A 15,443-nucleotide genomic window follows, 5' to 3' on the forward strand; every position below is an offset into this window, starting at 1 on the left:
GACATATAGCACACTTAACACTACATGCAAGACACATGTTCAAGATATTAGTCACACCATACCTAAATAATCTTCCATTCTACTAGACAAACTAGTAACAGACATCAGTGTTAGTGGCAATAGAATGTACAAATGCTAATTTTCACCTATTCTGAACAACTTTAGGTCCCTTTTTTTCCCCCAATAATCCTGCTAAGGCTAATAGGAACCTCTGTATTATTGAATATAAAGGATTATCTCTCTAGTACATCAACAATAGCATAAAACATGGCATTTTCTAAATTGATTGTATCCTTCCGTGTCCTGTTTGACACAATCATGTTCAGATTTTTAAAATCTCATTTAAAAACTGCTCTTACCTCATTTTATATCCCTCCTTAAACATCTCACCATCACTTTAAGTTGAGTATATAAAAAAAAAAAAAAAAAATCACTCATTAACTTCTTTCACAATTGTGGTTCTTCTGCTGATTACTCTCTTTAATGAAATCAACATTATCCCTCCAATACTTAGACATCATCCTGAAATGATCCATTTCCATTACCCTGTTTCAATTTTGTCTTTTGTATCTCCTGAACATGAACCCAAACCTGTTTCTCTCCATTTGCATCACCTAAACACAAAAGAGCTTTATCCTCCTGTGACTAGTTCAGTAATACATTTGCCAAATTGCTTCCATTGTTTCTAGCTCTCTTCTATTCTCATACAACCATGACAGTTATTTCATAAGGAAAAATGATTTTCTCATCTAGTCTATAAAACATATAAAGTCTTTCCATGTTCTTCCTTTTTTTAATAGCCATAAAATTTTATATCAGGGCATATCAGGCAATGTGTAACTTTCCCTCCACCTCTGACTCATTGCTATGTAAACATATTTTTGTTTTTTAGTCTTCCTGCACATTATGCTATCTACAGTTCTAAGTTCATTTCACACTCAACCTTCAAGTCATTTCATTCTCACCTTTGAGTGGTCACATGAAAGTTGTGTTATTTCCATCATTGAATTTCCCAAAAGTTGACCCTTTCTTGCCTTAGTCCTTACCTGAATCTTCTTGATTTTGTTCATATTTCCAAATTGTATTATCTGATAGTAGCATCTACTTCTCCTTCATGGCTTTTTCTACTTTTTAAATTTCCACTCCTATTAATTTTTATCTAAGGCATGAGCTTCAGAAGGTAGGGACTACAGCTATTTTACTTGTCATATTTTCCAAAGTGTCTAATAAAATGATTTGATCATTTTAGATATTCAAAAATTTTTGATAAATAAATGCACAAATGGAGTAGTCCAACATGAAGAAGCAAGATGATAGATAATTTCATGAGAAGTTCAATGTAGAATTGTGGTATATGACAGAAGTATTCCACTCATGATTGATTTACACCAATTAAAAGAATTCTGTAAACCCATTGAACAAAATCACAGATTATTTCTGGGCTTACAACACTTGATACATATTGGTAGAACTTAATGGATCATATAGTCATTTTAGAGGAAATGTGAACTTCCCATACATTTTTAGAATTGAAGCAGAAATGATACAAAACTAGTGTAATGAAAGAAGACATTTTACTACACTCTGTGTTAATATTCCAGCAAGTTCCTAAAGAATAATTGTGAAAAGATCTTTGTGATAAATGATGAACAGTTATTCTTGAATCTAATTCATAACTAAAGATAAGCTTAGTGAAATTATGGAAGTGTTTAAGTAAATCCAAAATTGTGTGACAAGTGCACTATGTATCCTGTTTAAGTGTGAACCTTCTAAAAATGTGATAATTTCTTATCATCATAAAACACAGAGCTGATTGACAGTGTGGAGCAAACTGTGGGTATATAATTATTATAACTTCTTTGCTATAAATCTAAATTATCATCAACTACTCATTTTATTCACTTTTATCACTCAATCATTGTCAAATTCCATCATATTCCATTAATGTCATTGATAGTGATTGACACATCAAGATTTTATTCCATAGTTAGCATGAGTAACCAGTAAATGAAATAATAGTCCTACCATAAAGGAATTGATATAAAAATCATTTCAATTTATCTTTTTTTCCCAATACACCTACAGAGTCTATTCCCATGATAGTTTTTTTTTTTTTTTCAGTTTTCAGCCCAAATTTGCTATACTTAATATCTTTTCAGAGAAAGCAAGTAGATATTGAAGAGTGTAATGCAATTAGATATGCATTTTCCTGAGTAATTCAGATTAAATTATCCTAAATTATACTCTTTGATGAGACAAGTTATTATTACTTGAACTATAAAAATGAAGAATATATAGTAATAAAAATTATAACCCTTGAAATAAAAGTTATAACCCTGTCAAGTTCATTGTAATGTCCAAGTCATGTTTATCTTTTGAGTCACTTAGGTGTAATCTAGCAGGTCTCCAGTACAATGACTTTCAGAATTCTTCTTTTTCCACTAGTGCAATCAATATTATAGATGAACTGAATCATATAGCCATTTATCCATCTACACAAGGAGGTTATTTAATTTTATTTTTCGTTAAGCATTTAGGTGACCTGTTGTAGTAGTTACCATTAATAAGAAGAAAATTAGTATGTTCAATGTGTGATTTTATAAAAATTATGTCATACAGTCTTTGATTTCATTGAATGTCCAGTACTTCAAACCCTAGATAGTCTCTCAATTTATCAGTATTTCCACATTTGTTTCCCTTCCAAGTTAAGACAGGATCCAGTTCTATTTTCTCCAATACTTCAATCACTACAGTCGACTACTGGACAATCTCACATATTTTGTAAATCCTCATACTGACTTAATCCATCCATTTGGTTCTATGTTTGTATGTTAATATTAAACAAAGATCTTAGGGGCCTCCCTGGTGGCGCAGCGGGTTGAAAGCCATGCTGTTAAGCTGTCTGCAGTCTCTGTAGCACGGTTTCGATTCCCAGCCAGCCAGGTAGAAACCCACATGTGTGGCAGACCTCTGCTCCCTCACCCGCTGCTCCCATCAGCAGTGTCTTTGGCTGACCCCCTCAGCAGTGTCTTCGGTCTGTCTGCCTGTTTTGCTCCCCACTCTGTCTCTTGTGAATTATCTTACACTCCTGCACCTCTGACCTGTACCCCAGTTCTTATATAAATAAATTAAAAAAAAAGATCTCAGAAAAAAATAAATCCCAGTAGCACAGATTTTATGTCATGGTATATACAGTTCCTCAACATCAAATGCAGTGTAAAAGCTAATGGCAGATCAGTTCTATGAACTGCCCCTTCACTTCTGGTCTCTAGTCATTGTAACCACCACTCTCCTCTAAAAAATACCTATAGTTTCTGCAGTTCTGTGTCACTCACAGCCAGTTTCCACACATCTACCCCATCTATTCTTACAGCTAAATATGAATTAAAAATGTCATTAATTTATCATCTTTTCTTTATTCTAGATACATATTTATTTATTCTCTTTTATAGCAGTATTTCATGAAAGAACTGTCTGTGTTTGCTCTCTTCTCTCTCTAGTTTTATTTTTTCATTTTGGAACTTACCTGACAGATGACGTTTTCTACTTTCCTTGCAAAACAGAAGATCTTTCCTTGTTGTGGGGAATATTTCTTGCTGAGTCCTCACAGATGAGTATCTTCCTGGCAAGAGTTTTCTGACAAGGAACTTCCTTTCTCTAAGTTAATCTTTGCTGGACACAGTGTATGTCCTATTGAAATAATAATGCAGCTATCCAGCTCCTTACTCCCTTTTCTCACTGAAATACTTGTGAAGCTCCACCCTGGCTCTAATTTCCATGACATTGACTGAAGCCTCTCACATCATATTGAGTGAGTGGATCTGAGCATCACACAGGAAGCACAATACAAAACTCCACTCCACGTTCATCACCTGGAGCTCCTCCTCTGCATCCCAGCTAAAGACTGAGGTGCTCCTTCCCCAGCCATCAGGGAGGCTGCTGAGGGTTCAAAGCTGAGTCCTTTTCTCCTTAATTGCCTTCAGCCAAAGAATAGGCTCACAAATCTAATTGGAAGGATAAAAAGGCCAAATTCCTTACTTTAGAAAATGCTGAAAGGTCATCCTTTCCCTACATCTGCAGCAGGATAAAGAATTTAGTCTGTATAAATCTTCCCTAACTCTCACACGTCACAACTTCCTGAAGACATAACTCCATCTCAGAGCTGATTTCTAGAGGGAAACCTAATAAAAACCCAAATTCAGCCCTTCCATGCTTTCCTACTTAAATATTGTGCTTCAATAAGATCACACCCATAACGTGGTACACGAGCTAAAAGAGGGCAGCTCTCCTGCCCACCTATGACTATGCAAGTCACCCTCTTTTTCTTTCTCATTTTCCTAAGAAACATGTCTTTTAAAATGGTAAAAAAAAGGACAGAAAAATATCCAGACACTACTACTTCTCATATCGTCCATCTGTGCTCCATTTTCTAGTCATACTAATATGCATTCTTTGAGATGAAAAATTACTTTCATTCTCTCAAAGTGATTTTCTGCACATTCTCCAATCTTGTTTTAAATTTTCATTCCTCTCCATCTCTCACTGGGTAAAAAAAAAAAAAAAAAATTTACAATGATCTCAAATTAGATTGTTTCCTATTCTCCCAAGTCTTTCTTCTTCTTCTTTTTTAATATTTATTTATTTATTTATCTATCTATCTATTTATTTATTTATGCAAGCAGTGTGTACAGTCAGAAGCACGGGAGGGTGAGAGAATTCACCAGAGCCAGAGCGGGGAGCAGAGCAGGCAGAAGGACCGAAGTACACTGCTGAGGGGAGCAGCGGGCGGCAGGAGAGGTCTGCGCGCCTTGTGGGACCCTCCTCCAGTGGCCGGGGAGCAGCCGGGGATCGAACCAGCGCTGCAGAGGCTGCGGGCAGCTTTGCAACCCAGCGCTAATCCGCTGCGCAACCGGGGAGACCCTCCCAAGTCTTTCTTGACCCTACAAGACTTGGTTAGCTAAATGTGTGATAGACTCTTTAGCATTCTGTACATTTAATATCATATACCTGCTCACATGCTATCACATTACCAGTTTATTTTATATTTTTTCTCTAGATGCATGTTTCACAAATACATCATTTTTGTCATTAACTATTATGTATGTGGACACACTGTTCCAAAATATCAAAGAGGGTCAGCATCATTAGCAAATTGAATTTTATGAAAAGAAAAAATTAAATGATTATATATTTATTTTATATATATATATATATATATATATATCAGTATTTCCATGTGTTAATTTATTTCAGAAGCACCTGCAAAATGGTTGTTATGGTTTGGTTATTGTGTCAGAACTGGAGGGTACACATTAAATAATTTGCTTTACTTGCGTCAAGTAGGTTTCAGCTCAAGGGATCATAGTAAGTTAAATATTTGTTTTATGCCGCGGACCAGCACAGCAGTAGACGATGAGGCCACCTCAGGGTTGAGAGAAGCGTGCAGGGTGGTCAGGGCATCGGTGAAAGAAATGACAAACAGACACACTTCAAGAGTGAAAATCTGAGTGTAATTTTCTTTGAGTTTGTGACCAGTATATATATGTTTTCCAAAAGCACAGGAATGAATATCAATGAAATTAGCTTGCCCATGGGCTCAGTCTATCACCATCAGGGAGGTGATCTACATAACAAACAATGACCATTATTGAAGAAAGAAGGAAGTTTAGAAAGACAGATAAGGGATTAAAGTTCATAGTACTAGAAAGAGGGGATAAGATTTTTAGCATTCTTGTAGTGGTTCTTGGTGGTCGTTATCTTTTGATAAGCTTCTGCCTTTTCAGGGAACTTCTGCTGAACTTCCTCTGCTTCAGGGTGTAATGCTGTTCTCCCCTGCATGCTGGTTGCCCAGCCCGACCTAGGGCTGGTTAACCCTAAAGGTCACTGCAGGGGGAGGTGCAGCAGTTTTATATTCAATGAATTAAATAATATAAGAATTTAGACATGAACATAGTAAATAGTGGTACTCAAGAGAAATTGCATGATGATAATTTAGAAAATTAATTCTGTGTTAGCATAGTAAAGTTGTAGAACTAGAGAAGAAAGTCTACTTAAAGGTTTGTTGCTTTTATCCAGGCAAGCAAAGGTGATGGCTGAAATAAAACAATGATTTTGGAGATGGTGCAAAGTGGGTGGTTTACACAGGAAATGACAGGTATGATAGGTGATATTTGGAGACCAATAAGGTGAGAGATAAAGACAAATCAAAAAACAAGCAGGAGTCACATTTCTCAGCTTTAGAAATGTGACTAATACTGTGTGGTATTGTTTATTAAATATCTTAGAGGAGAAATAGTTGTTTTTTTTTTAAGATTTATTTATGTATGCACACAAGAGCTGGGGTACAGGCCAGAGGTGTGGAGGGTGAGAGGATTCATCAAAGACAAAGCGGGGAACAGAACAGGCAGATCTACTGAAATGCACTGCTGAGGGGTGCAGCAGGGAGACAGGAGAGGTCAGCTGCACCATGTGGGGTACTGCAGAGGCTGCGGACAGCTTCACAGGCTGTGTCTTAACCCTTTGCACCACCAGGAAGGCCCGGGTTTTTGAGAAAAATATGAATTCCATTATGACAAGTTAATTGTAAGGTGCCTACATGCTGTGTAACTGGTGATCAATTATAACTCTACTATTCATGATATACACTCACAAGTACTTACTGATCTACTTATTGTATGGTAAACAGTACTCTTGAAAATAGAAGAGTATATAACTACGTATATTTCCTACAAACTAAGTATATTTGATGGAGACAGTAACAAAAACAATGGATGTGAGACATTTAAAAAATGCACTGATAGAAATACGCTTTAAAAATGAGTCTCTTTTCCAAGTCTTCCTGAAAGTGGGGCAGAGTACATAAAGTCTGCTAAAAGGAGCTAGACATTTGCATGGAATCCTGAGAAATAAATAATATGTAATCCTGTCAAACAATGTAATATTTTAAAAACATCTATTTGATGCAAAAGGGAGTATTTCTCAATAAATATTGTTTGTAAAATGTAATTTTTGGGTGAATATTAAACTTTCAAATCACAGGTTGCTGTAGATACTGTTCAGTTTGAATCATTACATCTACGAAGAATAAACTATAATATTTAAAGAAGTAATATGGGGTATTTATGTAGATCTACATGGGGGTGGACTTTTTCATTATGTAACTAATATATGAAATCATAAAGAAAAATATAAACACATTTGACTATTTTAAATAAATATCTGGACATTAAATAGTAAGAAGATAGATGTGACATTAATTTTATAATGTATATTTTAAGCTCCATAATATGTAAATATTCATGAGAAAATGCCAAGTGTCTTGTCATATATTACATAAATGCTAAAAGCAAAAGCTCTCTAAACAAGTAAATAAAAAATGAATATTAAATATAAAATGTATTCAATCTCATAATAACCAGATAAAAAGCACTTTCAGGAGGAGCCTATTATATGCAAGCTATTTGAGTAAGCACTCAAAATTAAACATTTTCCCTATTTAGATACTGCTTTTAATCTAGCGGAGAAAGCCACAAATAGTAAATAAACAAATGTTTAAGAATCTACGGCATATATATCCATACACTTATGCAATAATATTCAGTCCAACTGAGGTGATTATTCATGGAAGAAGTAAACATATTTCTACCAAAATTGTAATAGTTCTCTAAAGATATAATGGGAAATGACTAAAATAATCATTATAATGATAAACATAGACATGCACATTAAGGAAGGAAATGAGCAAAGTATAGAAGAAAAAGGGAAGAGTTACAACAGGAATGGATCTCTTATGCTAGTTTGGAAATTTTGTGAAGTGGGATAATGCTCAGGTTGAGATTAAGAAATGGAAGTAGAAAGGGAAAACAGAAGGTTTTACTCAAAGTGGAAAGTAATAGGATGAAAGTATGTCCCCAAAAGAGAAAAAAGAATAAAAGAAAAATTTAAAAAAATAAAAGGAAATTTCTAGAAATGATGAGTTTGCTTAGTTTCTTGATGGTGATAATATGATGGGTATATACATATATTTAAACCCATTAAGATGAATACATTGAATATGTCCATTTTTTGTATATCAGTTATACTTCAATAAAAGTTTTAATACATTAAAAATAAATAAAGATGTAAGAGTACTGGGTTTTATGATAATATCAACTAGGGTCACAGGTTTGAAAGGAACATTGGTGTCACACAGAAGATTTAAAAAATAATAAAAGGTTCTGCCCCAAATTCATTGGAAACAACATTAAGTCCCCATCAAGAAATGACTGATTAAAGAAGTTATGCAGGATACACAAAATAAAATCCTCACATTTACCAGTTTTTTTAATGAAATCCTGCCAATTGTAAAAAAAAAAAAATGTTATTACATTTAGTGAAATAAGTCAAATGGAGAAAGACAAACACTATATGAGTTTTCTCATATGTGCTTCAGTGCTTAAGCAAATAAATGAACTAAATAAAATAAAAATAAACTTTTAAACTATGACACCATATCAGTGGTTACCAGAAAGTTGTGGGAGGGATGCGGGTGTAGTAGGATATCTAGATCAGGTAAAGATGTCAATCATATGTTGAAGGATGGAATTGGGTATTTAGCAGCAAACTTAGAATATAGTGTCCACAGATGTTGATTTATACTTATGCTTACCAGAAACCTATAAAATTTCATACATTGTTGCTTCAATAAAAAAAATCAAAGGTGGTAGAAGAAACCAGGTTTAACTTGGTTAAACATTCTACTCAAGATATTTCTAAAATAGACAACCCAAAATCAGATCAAAAGTTTTTTTATTCTTGATTTTTCTTATTTTAGAAACTTTAATAGATGTTACTTCAAAAAATAAATTGTAAAACACATTACAGACTCTAGCTACTAAAACTAAAGATAAAGAATTTAAGTGAAAATAGTATCTGTTTGCTAGTCTATCGGTCATGCCTCATTAAGTAAATCTAAATTGCAATTTTCCATTTATCTACAATAAAGAAAAGCAGTCCTATCTTTGCAAAATCTAACACTTAATTGTTTGTAGAAGAAAGAGTGAAATGAAGGGTTTAGGGGAAACAATGTTTCCTTCCCTGAAAACATTTATTGGCTATTTATCTATAATGTTACAAAGAGATATTAAAGAATTTCAGTATTTTTTAAATGGAAAATACTTCATTTCCTCCACACTGATTTATGTTGGTTTTATATCTTGTTTACCAATTGAATTATTTTCATATCTTTCTCCTCCCTAATTGTTGTAGCTAGGAATTCCAATACTCTGCAGAATACTGATGGAGTGAACAATTTTGCCTTGTACCAGTTCTTGGTGGGAAAGCCTTCAGAGAACAATTTGTTGATCAAACTGTCCTTGTTCCTTTGCTCTGATTTTTATTTTTTCCTTACTTCTACTGGCTTATGGTTTTATTTGTTGACCTTTTTCTAGTTCCTTAAGGTGAGAAGTAAGATTATTTAAGCTTTATCTTTTTTCATGGTAAGTGCATATATTGGTCTGTACACTCTCATAGTATTGCTTTTGCTGTATCCCATAGTTTCTGGTAGGTATTATCCTCATTTTCCTTTGTCATGACATATTTTTCAATTTCTTCTTTGATTTTCTCATTAACCCAATAGAAATTATGTGTTAGTAGAAAGAGACAATGAGATTCTTATTGATAAAAAGCGAAACAAATAAAAAAAAAAATCTGTCATGCCAGGGTCACTGTAGGCGCATACAAAGCAACACCTCCTTAAGGAGCAACATCAGAGGATTGACATTGAAGGAGAAAAACAGACTTCATGAAAATAGTGGGCAGTGTCACTGAACAAATAAACAGACAAGTAACAATATTATCCCCTGGAGAGATAAACATGTAACCAGACTTTCTAAAATGATTACATAAAGTTTCCAGTTTTTAATAAATTATTCCAAAAAAGAAAGAGTAAATTCAAATACCAGAAAAAGGCAAGAAAAGAAATTGCCTGTGTGTGTGATTGATGTAAGATTTACTAGGCAATGACTTCAAAGTAGATTTTATAAATATGTGCATAAAATAAAGATGATTAAGGAAGCAAAGGAAGATATGATGATAAATTCCATGACACAGAGAATGCTGATAAGGAGAGAAATTATAAAAAAAAAAAATCATTTAAATTCTGGAGTCTTTCTTTAAGAACTCAGCAATAGAATTGAGTTCAGAAGAAAGAATATTGCAAAACGGGTATCAAGCAATGAATATGATGAAAGTCAAAGAGCAGAGAGAAAAAAGAATGAAGGAAAATCAACAGAGCTCCAGACTAGTGTGGAACAATATTAAGCTTACCAATACATGCAATGGGAGCATAAAGTAAGAGGAGAAAGAGAAATAAATAGAACATATTGTCAATGAGTAATGTCTTAAAACATTGTTACTGGAAAAGAGTAAGTTACATATTCAGGAAGTTAAATGTACTCCAAGGACAATACAGGGATATTCACAAAGACACTTAATATTGCAAATACTGAAAGTCAAAGACAAAGAAAAAAATTAAAACTAAATATGCTGCTCATTACTTATGGGGGTGGGGGTGGCAGCTAAATCCTAAGCATGAGCATTGGCAGCTAGAAAGCAGTGATACAGCCAATTCTAATTGCTCAAGGAAAAAACTGTCAACCAAGAATCCTAAATCCAGCAAAGCTGTCTTTCAAAAATGAAGATAAAATAAAGGTTTTGCTAGATGAACAAAAAACTAAAAGGATCTTTGCTATTACACCCGCCATATAAGAACTACAAAGGAAGCTATGCATGCTGACAGCAAATGGCCCCAGATAGTAATTAAAATCCATAAGAAAAAAAAAAAAAAAAAACAACACAACAGAGGATCAGTCAAGGTCATGATATAATTATAGAATACAATTTAAGACTTTTTTCTCTTTTTTCTTCTAGCAAATTTAAAAACCAATTGTATGAAATGATATTCAAATATTATATTTATTGTATTTGGCCTAAAACATACACAAATGTAACATATGTTTAATATATTAGTGAATAATGCCACAAAGGTAGAGGTAAGGGCACCTAAATCACTGTACTGGATTAAAAAAAAAAAAAGACTGCAGATTGAATAGTAGTAAATATAGCCATATATTTGTGCAACTGTACAATTAATAGATGTATATAAAAATACCAAAAAGAAGAAAAATAGAATAAAGCTATATATATATGAATCTTATTTCTATAGAACACTGAAATTAACTTAGCATGAATATGAAGCTGAGTCTAATAAATGAAGGAAGGTATGTGGTAAGCCCTAGGGAGTCACTGGGTTAAAAATTAACACAATATAAAGCAAAACAGTATATGAAGAATAGAGGAAAATGAATAAATGATATATAGATATGGTATATAGATATAAGAAATGATATACCAAAAGAAAAGTTAGAGATACTATGCAACTATATTAATGGTATCATTGTAATTCATTGGATGAATTACACAATTGCCCTCAGGCAGAGATTACCAGACTAGATTTAAAAAAAAGAACAAAATTCAATTATTATCTATTGGAGATACAAGTAAAACTCAAAGATACAAATAAACTGAAAAGCAAAGGATGATAAAAGTTATAAATCACACCGATAGTATATACAATAAATATTTCTAATAAATACCGATTTCTAATACATATTTCTAATAAAAATCCTCAAAAAAATGCTAGCAAACAAAATTCAGCTACATAGAAAAATGTATATGCCAAAAACAACTGCCATTCCTGGGAATTCAAAGTTGATTTGATATTCAAACATCAATTAATGTAATATATTAATACAATGAAAATCAAGTCTCATGATTATTTTGATATTTTCAGTCAAAGCATTTGAAAAAGTTCAATGCTTTTTCTTTTTTTTTTTAAATATGATTTCTTGATAAAAAAAAAACAACACCTAAAAACCTAGGAATAGAAGTGAATTTCATCAACCTGATTAAGGGCATTTATAAAAGCCCACAGCTAATATTGTACTTAATGGTGAAAGCCAAGATAATAACCTATTGAAACAGGAAATCCAAAAAAGGATGTCTATGATCACCATTTTATTTAACATTGTACTAAAGGTTCTAGTCAGAGCACTTAGGCAATGGGAAGAAATAAAATCTATTCATATTGGAGGACCTCCCTGGTGGCACAAGGGGTTAAGCACAGCACTATGAAGCAATCCACAGAGTTCCATCCCCAGCCGCCAGGGGAGCAACCCACAGGGCGCAGCAGACCTCTCCTGTCTCGCCCACTGCTCCCCTCAGCAGAGTATTTCAGTCTGCCTGTTCTGTTGTCCATTCTGTCTCTGGACAGAATCTTACCCCCTACACCCACATCTTGGGCCTGTAACCCAGCTCTTGTATGCATAAATAAATAAATCTTTTAAAAATATTCAAATTGGAAAGACAGACAATGCTAAACTTCATTCACTGATTATATAATCTGTATTTTAAAATTGTAAGAATTCCATTAAAAACTATGAAAATAAATTATGTCAACAATCTACAGGAAGAAAGATCAATATATAAAAATTCATAGCATTTATATATGCTTGCAATTCCATTTTAAGTAACAAAATGAACCATATAGGAATGATTTTAACAAAAATAGTACAATTATAAAACAGTGAAATAAATTAATGAACATCTAATTGGGAAAGCATTTTGTGATTAATTAAAGGCTTAACATCGCTAGCATGATAATATTCTTCAACCTGATCTACAGATTCAACAAATAACATCTCAGAATCCCAATTTATATTTATGCAGAAACCCAGTTTCAAAATTCATATTTAAATGTAAGGGAATTAGAAAAGACTAAATGCCCCCCCCCAAAAAAATGACTAAATCAGGGAGACTCAAACTTTCTGATTTCACAAAGAAAACCATGGTAATCAATACATTTTGGTTTTAGCACAAGGTTAGATACGTTGATCAATGGAATAGAATTTATTATACAGAAATGAACGTATTTATCTATTGTTAGTGGATATTTGATAAGGGTGGCAAAACCATTCAATGGTGAAAAAATAGTCTCATCAATAACTGGTGCTGGGACAGCTAGGAATCTACAATCAAAAGAATTAAGTCAAATTTTAATCACATTACATTTTGCCTCTTATTTAAAGGTTTGCATTTTGTTTTGTTTTGTTTTTGGACTAATGGAAGGTTATGAATATTTTTATGACTGGCTCATAGAAAATTATTAAATTTGTCAAATGTGCATTAAAGATGTGAGTTTTGCAACTGCTGAGTTTAAAATCTCTAACTTCTCATTGAATTTATCTTGCTGAGCATGTTCTTTGAAACTACATGTTGTTTTTAGTTGCTTTTGTATATGTGCTCATCTGTAAACTGATGTGTTAACTACACATGAAAATTATGTTCAAATTTATTTCCAAACTCCACTTATTAATAACAAATTTCAATGTATATATCCTGAGTATATGTTACCATAAGATACGGTCTATACAATTTTTCTTGGGGTTATGTGACATTTTGTTCATACTTTTAATGACATCTTTTCATTTATATTTAATTATATTTTTTGTAAACAATATGTAGTTGGGTTTTCCTCAATCTATTCAGTCACTGTAACTTAGTAAATGTAGAATTTTCTCCATTTACCTTTATTTTAAATAGTATTGCATTTGGGCTTTTTCCTCCTCTCAAAATTTGAACTTTTTATTTGCCCTATGTTTCTTATATTGCTTTTCTCATTTCTTATTTTCTTTTCAATTGAGTTGTTTTTCCTGTTTTAATTTTTATATTCATCGCCCTGAGTCATATATATTCTGTGGTTTTTACATCTGTAATGTCAATAAGCATATTTAAAGTGGCTCAGTCAGGGTTCAGTGACTGAAGCAGAAACCATCTAAAGTATATTAAGGAATGGGAAAAAAATACTCTAAGAACACATTGCTTATGAAATTATTGAAAAACAAAACAGCAAGAAGTTGACTTTTCTACCTTCCCAAACTTTAGCTGATGTACCTTAGTGATAAAATGTAATTTTTATCAAGAACTCCATTTGCAAAGAATCCATGATAGATAGTTTGCAAATTCCATCCTCTGTCTGACAGGATTTCAGTAGGAATTGGGTAGAAAGGAGCAAGGATCAATCATATCCACTACAGCCAATTTAACTACTCCCATATCCAATTCATCTTGTACCTCAGTCTTCAAACAAATACAGCATCAACCGCACTCTGCATTATATAATTCAAATCTTGTTATTGCAAGAGAAAGCACGCTCACTGTCTTTCCAAAAGGACAGGTCAAGCCTCATCAGTTACTCCACCTGTCTTCCTGTATTTCAGACTAACTGGAAACTTGAAATACTGATGAGTTTTTCCTCTTTCAGAGATTTGTTGCTTCATGACACCATTTTCTACCTGGACCTCTAACATGGCAAAAGGGATTCTCATTAATTTCCCTTTGCCAAAGGATTCAGAGCTTTATTTGAACACCTCTTGCCATCATTTTATTTTATTATTAATTACTTTTTTTCTTACATTACTGCAGGCCCCATAGTTCTCCAGCCACCATATCACCCATGAACTATCACCATATTCCTCGTGTTCTTCCCTCCTCTGTTTTGACACCCCTCAATCCCCTCTCTCGCTGTAAGCTTCAGATCTATGGTCAGCTTGCTAGTTTGACTTTTTCTTAACATTTTGTTTGGTTTCTCTACATTCCAATATAAGTAAGACCATCCAATATTTATCTTTTTCCTTCAGCTAGCATAACTCCTTCTGGCTCCATCCATGTTGCTGCAAATGGCATGAGTTTGTCTTTTTGGATTGCTGAGTTATATTCCATTGTGTATATAGACCACATCTTCTTGGTCCATTCATCTATTTGGATCATTTTCATATCTTGGCTATTTTAAATAGTGCTGCAATAAACATAGGGGTGCAGGTATCATTTTGAACTAATGTTTTTGTGTACTGTGGGTAGATTCTTAGGGGTGGAATCATTGGATCATTTGGTAGATCCATTTTTAGGGAACACCTCTTGCCTTTAATGGAGACTCTCTTTGGTGCTAATCTCAACCATTTCCCCAGAATGTGCTATTACTTTTGGTTTATAATTCTTTTTCTTTTATTAAGATTTATTTATTTATGCAGACAAGAACTTGGGTGCAGTCTGGAGGTGAGGGGTGGTGGTTAGAGAATTCACCAGAGAGAGTGGGGAGCAGAACAGACAGATCTACAATACACTGCTGAGGGGAGTGAAATACACTGCTGAGGGGAACAGAGGGCAAGACAGAAGAGATCTGCTGAGTCACATAGGTTGCTCCCTGGCTGGCCGGGGATCGAACTTGTGCTGCAGTGGCTGGTGACAGTTTGATAGTGCTGTTTGTAACCCCTGTGCCACCATGGAGGCCCTTGGTTTACAATTCTATGGGAAAGATTGTTCTTGGTATTTCACTTAATGCTTTCTGG

The 15,443-nt window shown here is 33.6% G+C and overlaps 1 long non-coding RNA gene across 1 annotated transcript in view; it reads right to left on the bottom strand.

The window, feature by feature from the left end:
• Positions 1 to 3,909, bottom strand: part of LOC119257013 (uncharacterized) — a 175,351-nt gene extending 171,442 nt beyond the window's left edge. The window contains exon 1 of the long non-coding RNA XR_005127959.2: positions 3,527 to 3,909. This is a non-coding gene — a long non-coding RNA (uncharacterized LOC119257013). The remainder of the gene's footprint in view (positions 1 to 3,526) is intronic.
• Positions 3,910 to 15,443: the final 11,534 nt, after the last annotated feature.

The sequence above is a fragment of the Talpa occidentalis genome, unplaced genomic scaffold, assembly GCF_014898055.3.
Source record: "Talpa occidentalis isolate TD23 unplaced genomic scaffold, MPIMG_talOcc4v2.1 talOcc4.4, whole genome shotgun sequence".
Taxonomy (NCBI): Eukaryota; Metazoa; Chordata; class Mammalia; order Eulipotyphla; family Talpidae; genus Talpa; species Talpa occidentalis.